Here is an 8,294-nt window from a genome sequence, read left to right as displayed (position 1 = left end):
GAAAGTTTTCCGGTTCACCGTTGTGCGGCGGTGTGCCGGACCTTCCCCGGCTTGGGGCAGTGGGAGGCCAGCTGCACCCCGTTCCGGAAGCAGATCTTGTTGCTTCCAGCCTCCCGACCTGATGGGTCCGTCATCTCCTTGAGAAGGAGCCGCTTGTTCCGGTTCAGTGTGCCGACAGAAGACAGCCGTTTCTGGTCTCTTAGCTCCTCGACCGGGGGATGGACGTGAAATACCTGTAAGCAAAAGTAACAAAAACTGTCAGAAATCTTGAATAAAGCACATCCTTCATGCAATAACACTGTTTTGGTCATTTTCCTTCATAACTATATCAACACTTTATGGGCGTTTTGCTTACGATCGGACACATTTATACCGTTATATTCATCGCACGTTTTGTGTCAAAATTTATCTAAATATTACATTTTGTGACAATCATTGTTGATGAAAAGATTGTGGCTCGTTGGTCTAGGGGTATGATTCTCGCTTCGGGTGCGAGAGGTCCCGGGTTCAAATCCCGGGCGAGCCCATTCACGAAACGGGCGCAAATTGACCTAAGTAGTCGGCGCGCCCTAAAGCCCCAATTAACAACGAAGTTGATGAAACATTTGTACGAAAAGTCGAATAATTTAGTAACTATTGAATTTGCCATCTTACCTGTCCATGGTGATGTTTTCCCCCGTGTTCTTCACTTATTCGACCAGATAGTGCACCAGATGCGGCACAGACTCCATTACGACACCTGGAGGAGACGTCTCGGGTGGCTGAGGTTTCCCCGAGTAGGGCCACAGCTTCCAGATATATCTATTTCTGGCGTCGGCCACCGATCGCACAAGCATGCCGTACTTTCCAGGCTTCGTCGGCATATAGACCTTGAACGGGCATCTGCCCCGATATGACACGAGTGTCTCGTCGATGGTCATACAGTCTGATGGCTTGTAGTGTTTCCGAAGGTTGCTGTCAAACTTCATAAACACCTCTTTCATTAGACAGAACTTGTCCCCAGGGCGCCGGTCGGCTCTGGTGCCGCTGTCGTCGAACCGCACTCTTGATAGAAGTTTCACGTACCTCGGCAAACTCATGGTCGCTCGAAACTGAGCTGGAGCGAATGAGCCGGTGAACAGTTCGGACGCCGACTCCAGAGGAAAAGTGCCTCTCAGGACGTTTAGTGCGAAAAACGCCAGGAGTTCGGTGCGGCCGATCGGCATGAAGAGGTGTTCATTTTTTGTCCAGTTTCTCTCTTTGGTGCTCGTCATGAACTTCCTTCTCTGCTCTTCCACTTTTTGGCTTGTGTGGGTGACGCAGGGCTCAAAAAAGGTCTCCGTGGTTGTCCACGGACACTTGAAGGTCGTGGGGTCAGAATCAGAATCAGAATATATTTAAAGCTCATCCAGACAATCACTGGTTTTTCATGTGCTCGCGTCAACAATATGGGCAGAGGACACTTAACCGGTAAAAGACACGATATGGGTAAAAGACATTTAAAACATGTAAAACAAAAGTGGAAGTGCTAAGATCACAATAAAAGCTCCTGTGCGTACATATATGTGCGTTCCCCGCCGCGCCGCGCTCAAGTATTTCTTGACGGTCCCTCTGAACGCCGATATGCGGGTCTCCCTAATGTCGCGCGGCATGGCATTGAACGCGCTGGCGGCTCGATAGGCAAACCTTCGCTTGCCAGACTCGGTTTTGACACGTGGCAAAACAAGAAGATCATCCACGGTATATTGTATAAGTCATTCGACTGTGTCAGGGGCCTTATAACCAATTGTAACCTCTGCGCTCGTGATAGTAAAAATAAAACCTGGACTCTCGCGTTGTGTTGTTATAAAAGAAGACGTTCCTTTCGGCTTTGATTGACTTTAGCCAAAAGAGGTTAGTCAAAGTTTGGCCGCAAGTGACAAGGCCCAACAGTCGAATGTCCTGGGGCTCTGCCCGCTCCGGCCCGGCCACGGCTCGGCCGGCACACAATGTTACACGTCACACATGTACAGTGGGTCTATTTAAGATCTCCAGAGCCACCACGTGGCGCTACGGTCGGGGTAGGGCGAGTCCAAATCCCGAGGGAAGTGAGGTCACCGGTCATTGTGGGGGAAGGAGGGAGGGGGAGTGACGCGGTATCACGGCGCATGGGGCGTGCGTATAGCCGGGAGTGGGCCGCCCAGGGCCGCCCGCCACTGCGCCGAGGCGAGGGGAGGGGATGATGGTTGCGGGTGCGTTCACTCCCGTATGGTGGTATCCTGTTCATGTGGAACCGTCAAGAATGCGACTGAAGGGAATCATTTTCATGATGCATGATGAGGCTTTTCTAAACTGTTATTTGAGTTAGATATTTTTATTTGGCACGTTCAGTTTTGGTGGGTTTTATCGGGTCGAAAAGAATCAGAAAAGAAAAAGAGTTGAAATGGCTCCAGACAAATGACCAAAAATATGTTCTTAAAAATGGAACTTAGCTAAACATTTATAAGCAATAATTTTGACTTTTGGAGAGAATATTGGGGAAAGATGTCATCGTGCTTATCTGTGTTCCAGTAGAAGGAAAGGTTTTGGTTCGTGTCTAGGTAAAACTAGACCCGGGAGTGGGGCTCGAACTCACGACATCGCATTCAGCTCACAGGTTACCCAACCTCAACGCTACGAGCACCTATCGCCCTGCGCAGCTTGCTCAGTCTTTCGGCTAAAGTTCGGCCAAAGTGTCTAACGTCTGTCAATGTCACGAGGCAAAACCCCGAGGTAAATCTCCGTCCCGGTAGCTCGGTTGGTAGAGCGTTGGACTCCATGTGCCATGTGGTGAGAGCGCACGTCCCGGTTGCAAAAGTCCGGGTTCGAAACGCGACGTGTGCTTGACGCTCTTGAGCCTCCTGAGGGGTATGGTTGTGGTTGGTGGCAGACCGCTGCCAGGCGAAGTCAGTGAGGGGACCGGCCGTGCGCGGCTATGTGCGCACGTTAAAATTTGGACTCTAAATTCTGCCATAGACCAGAAATTGCTTGGTCGGAGGGTAGAGAGCAGGGTCAACGCAACAAGCTCAGCTTAGCGGGGACTTCGTCCTTGTGATTCCTTTAATTCAAAAGGTTCGGGTCAAATCTATTTTGAAAAAGGGGGAGCCGAACCGGTTGGGTTAGGTTGAACCCAGTTGGACCGGTGTCTTACACGCAATCATGGTCAGACAAAACAGAGGGCAATTTTGGGTCGAATATTTTTATCTGATCTAATTGTGTTTAGCTTACACGTATAACTTTTAGCTTTTTTAACTCGAGACTTCATGCACAAAAATGTGGCATTCGTCCACTTTTCCTCATCTTTTCTTAGCGACTTGATTTGACCTTAAAAGCCCATCTTACCAGCAAAAAAAAAAAAACACCTGCGTGATAATTATTTGCCAAAGGGCGCTCTACGCAAGAAACGCCAGCCGGTCAAAAAACTGGCGAACGATACGATCTTTCTATTGCTTGAATTATATTCAATGAAAATTTCAGGAGACATAAATAATCTTAATCCTCATAGCTACTGGGCGCCCGGAGCATTCGCTAGCATTCTACTGCCAGCTGCATTACCAACATCACATTTGCATTACTTTGGGTTCATCATAGTTGACAGTAGATGAACCAGCCATAGCAAACCCATGCCTCTTTATCCTTTCCTTCCAAGCAGCCAACTGCCAAGCTAACCGGCCTCCCGGCGCGCCCACCACCGCGATATGGAACAACGCTGGAGTGCGCCATTTGCCTGCGGCAGTGCCCCACCGCACCGGGGCTGTTTGACAGGTCACCCGCACCGTGACCTCGCCACCCCCCCCCCCCCGCCCACCTCCCCATCGGGCCCAGCTCGGTAGTGACCTCTCCTTGAATCTCACATGGACTCGACTGAGGCTCAACGCCATCTAGTTACGTCTGGAGATCCTTACTAGATCCACTGTACGTCATATCCCGGGGCCAATCAGGAAAGGATTGGCATATTAGGAAGTAAAGCTGGGCGATCGACAAGGAGGCTAATTGATAGGACAGGGGGTTGATTTAGCTTCGTTACACCAATGAGAAGTATGCACTGCTGTTTTACTGTTATCACGTCAACAGCATCTTCAGGTCAGGTCAGCAGCATCTTCATCAAAACGGTCTCATGATGGAGCTCGCGTTTACTCAATGCGGCCAGCAACACAACTGAGACATTTTGATACAAAATGGAAATGTCCCAGTCCGCCTCGGGCTGCCCCTCGGGCTACCCCTCGGGATGCGTCTCAGGCGGCGCCTGCCTCTTCTCTGCTGAGGATGCCGGCTGCGTCGCTTTGGCCGCTACAAACGAAACAAATAACACTTCAAGAAGACTTACTGTTGACGGAAGCGTTCGACTTTGTGCCGCCTCGGCGGGGTTGGCGTCAATGCGGCTAGTTTTGCATACTTTCGCATCGAAATGCCTGAACTGTCCAGGACTTCAGATACAGCACTTACAGACGGCGATGGAGACGAATCATCGGACGTAGGAAGGGTCATCCCGTAGTGCGCTGCCTCGTCTAGAAGTCTCCTCTTAACCCGCCTTTTATGCCGCTTGCTGTAAGCGAACATGAAGCCTTTACGGCACGTTTTGAAGAAGGTCCATCAGCCGGAGCTGCGGCGGGGCGCCCTGGTGCGGCATTTTCGCTTTCGAATCCGCTCCAACTCATGTCCACAAATGAGTTCGCTGTAGACTCAAAAAGTAGCCAGTAAAGTTATGGCACGAGAGTGGACCAGTTGGGTTCACTTGGACCAACAGGGCTCATTAGTCCTCTTTACCTGCACATCAAGTACATCCAAATGGCGTTGGGTAAACAAATGATACAAAATGACGCACGCGAGACATTAGTGTGTTCAGCGTGAGGTACCGATAACCTAGTGTGAACACAAGGTAAACAAAGGACACAAAGTGACGCACGTGAGGTGGTGTTTGGCTGTTTATCTTGAACTATGAATAGGACGAACTAACCTGTTCTGAACAGTGAACGGACCGAATAACGTGACCGGGTTCCTTGGTCCGCGGCGCTTCCACCGTTCTTCAGTAGCTGGTCAATGCCACCTCTGTTTCTTGAAGGCCGGAACGTGGTGCCATCATTGAGACTCGTGACCGTCGTCCGGAACAACGCTACCAGCTTCTCCACAGCCTCAGCGCTCATCTTGTTGGTCGGTTTGTCGCTGCTGCTGATGCACCCACCACGCTGGTAAAGTCGTCACTAGAATCAGACCATCCTGGGTCAGCTGTCTCAGGTGCCACCTCTTCCTTTACCTCTGATGGCTTTGGCTCCTGAGCGGTGTCTTTCGCCTTCTCAGAGAATTCAGAAAAAATCACAGGAGAAGCGGCCCCGAGGCCGAGCGCCACAGACACCAGCCAGTGACGAGTCTCCTTTGACCCCGCGGCGTACTTTGGCAGAGCGATATTGGCGCCCAGGCTAGCCTTGGCGCTCGCCCGATACCCTTACCACCGCCATCCTTCCCCTATCCCTTCCCCTATCCCTGCCCCTCAACCCTCTTCGTATCTATCTATTTTTGACACGCACACATACACGGACAAGCAGACACCCACCTTTCGTCGTCGTCATATGACGGATAGCGGGACAGCTTGAAGTTGCCGTCAACACGAACACCGGCCAGCTCCTGCCCACATGCTTCGCAAATCGCATGACAAGAAGTCTGTACCCATCGTCGATTGCTACTCGAGCTCCATGTTTGCCCATTCTGAGTAGGCCTTCTCAAACCGTTGGAGATCAATGGACGTCACATGAGAATGAGTGAAGTGATGTCAATTTGATTTGTTTCCCCAGCATTTGTAAAAACGCTCTGAACGGTCACAGAAGATCGAAACTGACCTCCTTCCACATGATGAGCACATTCTTCGTACCGTAAACATTCGGACAGGTGACGCCACAAATTAGCCGCAGCCGCTGGTCGCCATAGCGGAAATAATTTTAATTCCTTACGCCACATGTTTTATGTGTGTTATGCTGCCAAAAGGCTTATATGCTATGCTAGCAATGCTGTTCGTGCTATCAATCTTGCTGTAAGAATATGTTATCAATATGCCTACTTTTGTTTGTGTAGGTAGAGCTCAATCATCCAGGTTCCTCTATTTCTTGGCTCTGCACCCTTTTCCATAGTTGTCATCATCTGAAGGAGAAGGATCATCATTATCTTGTTGGCTTCCGGATAAAACCCGGACTCGTATTATCAAATGCAAAAGTGTCGAAATTGACACAGCCTTGATGAAGTACGACTTTAAGTCTTCGATGGCCATCGGCCGTCTCCTGGGCCATCCAGAGCGCCGCCGTCTTGATAAAGTACGTCTTTAAGTCTTCGATGGCCATCGGCCGTCTCCTGGGCCATCCAGAGCACCGCCGTCTTGATAAAGTACGTCTTTAAGTCTTCGATGGCCATCGGGCGTCTCCTGGGCTATCCAGAGCGCCGCCGTCTTGATGAAGTACGACTTTAAGTCTTCGATGGCCATCGGCCGTCTCTTGGGCCAGCCAGAGCGCCGCCGTCTTGATGAAGTACGACTTCAAGTCGTCGATGGCCTTCGGACGTCTCCTGACCCATCCAGAGCGCCGCCGTCTTGATGAAGTACAACTTTAAGTCTTCGATGGCCATCGGGCGTTTCTTGGGCTATCCAGAGCGTCGCCGTCTTGATGAAGTACGACTTTAAGTCTTCGATGGCCATCGGCCGTCTCCTGGGCCATCCAGAGCGCCGCCGTCTTGATAAAGTACGACTTTAAAGGGACTATCCCACCTATAACATGGGGTTTGAGTTGAGATAGCCAAGTTTGCGGCGAGGTTCAGAAACCATCATCTATCTAGGTTGCAACCCCCGCGGCCTCTTGGTGTTGAAGAAATTCGTTCCCTTCATTTGAAAATGGGCCTTGTACAAGGCCCTATCTTCAACATGGAGCGACCGTTAGTGTGACGTCACCTCGTTTAGTCATTCTGATTTAAATGGGTTTGTTCGTTGAAAAATCGCTTAAAACTTGGTCTGAACTTTGTTGTGGTGCCTACAGAGTAAAAAGAATCAGCTTTATGACAGTAATGTGGCCTGGGGAAGGAGGTAATTTTGGGCTGTGACGTCACATATTTGAAAGTTTGTGTTTGGAATCAGGGTTGTATACGACTCAATCAATAGCAATCAATTCAATCACGACAAATTTGGGAAACCAATCAAATCAATCAAGTCAGAGCAGTTTTCGGGAATTGATTCAATCGACTCAAACGCGACAATGAAAGGAATCAATCAACTCAATCAAACGACTCAAACCAAGATATACATTAGGTTTTTTGCCCCACCAACTTGGAAAAGTGTCCATAGCAGTCTGGTGTACCTACCTACCTACCTACCTACCTACAGAAGAAACATAAAAATATTGTCATTTAAAATTATAAATTACCATGCCATTCAAAGATTCTATGTAATAAGGAAGGATACATAGTGATGGATAGGTGGATCATGATATTGAGGTTCAATGGGTAGAATTGGAGCAGAAGTTTCATTGGGTGCAAAATAACCCAGTAGTTGACTTCAACAAACGCCCCTTAACCCAAATCACCACCTTTCACCTAAAAGTTGTCAATTTAATTTTGGCCATATTCCAGCTAAGTCATCAGGCCATCTACCCCATGTAAAGCCCCCGTCTGTCTCTTATCATTATGTGAGTTATGCGGAGCTCTTCTGAATTGAACCCTGGGCCTGAACATAATGAACCTAGCTAGGTTTCATGCCACACTGACACCATATGAAAGTGTTGAAAATGTGCTACAAATTTGACAACTTCATTAGGTATGCTTTATGAAGACAGCAGGAAAGCAGGTAGGTACCTACTTACCTGCCTAGATGTGTCACTGGCTACCAACAGTACCAACGAAGGTAGATAGGTTATGTGTGAAGAATTCAAAACATTTTATTGCAATACAATTTGAAACTGTTAGGACTGGGGGATAAGGATGAGCATTAAAAATATATTTAAAAGGAAATGGAAAGGACAGGGACTCTGGAACCACAGGATAAGTTAAAGACAAAGGAAGTAGGTACAAATTAAAACGCGGCGAAAACGGCACGGTGCGACTGCGAAAAAAAACAAAGAAAACGTTGGACAAAACGTTTTGCCGATAAGTATGCTAAGCTTTTATAAATCCTTATTCTACGTCTTTTGATTTTTTGGTAAGATGACGTCATTGATTATCATGTAGTATGGTAGGTCATCATAAAATAAATCGGTTGTACAACACCAATTTCGTTTTAATTATTATTTCATTTGAAATAAAACCACTTAATAATATTCGGTAAAATA

At 48.4% G+C, this 8,294-nt stretch overlaps 1 non-coding gene across 1 annotated transcript; it reads left to right on the top strand.

Annotated features, from left to right (window-relative positions):
• Nucleotides 1–454: 454 nt before the first annotated feature.
• Trnap-cgg lies at nucleotides 455–526 on the top strand. Its single transcript has one exon. It is a non-coding gene; the product is annotated as a tRNA-Pro (tRNA).
• The last annotated feature ends 7,768 nt before the right edge of the window (nucleotides 527–8,294 follow it).

Source organism: Amphibalanus amphitrite, unplaced genomic scaffold (assembly GCF_019059575.1).
Source record: "Amphibalanus amphitrite isolate SeventyFive unplaced genomic scaffold, NRLGWU_Aamphi_draft 000431F_arrow, whole genome shotgun sequence".
In the NCBI taxonomy this organism is placed as follows: Eukaryota; Metazoa; Arthropoda; class Thecostraca; order Balanomorpha; family Balanidae; genus Amphibalanus; species Amphibalanus amphitrite.
Note: the sequence above shows the minus strand (reverse complement) of the source record. Positions and strands in the feature narration are given on the sequence as shown.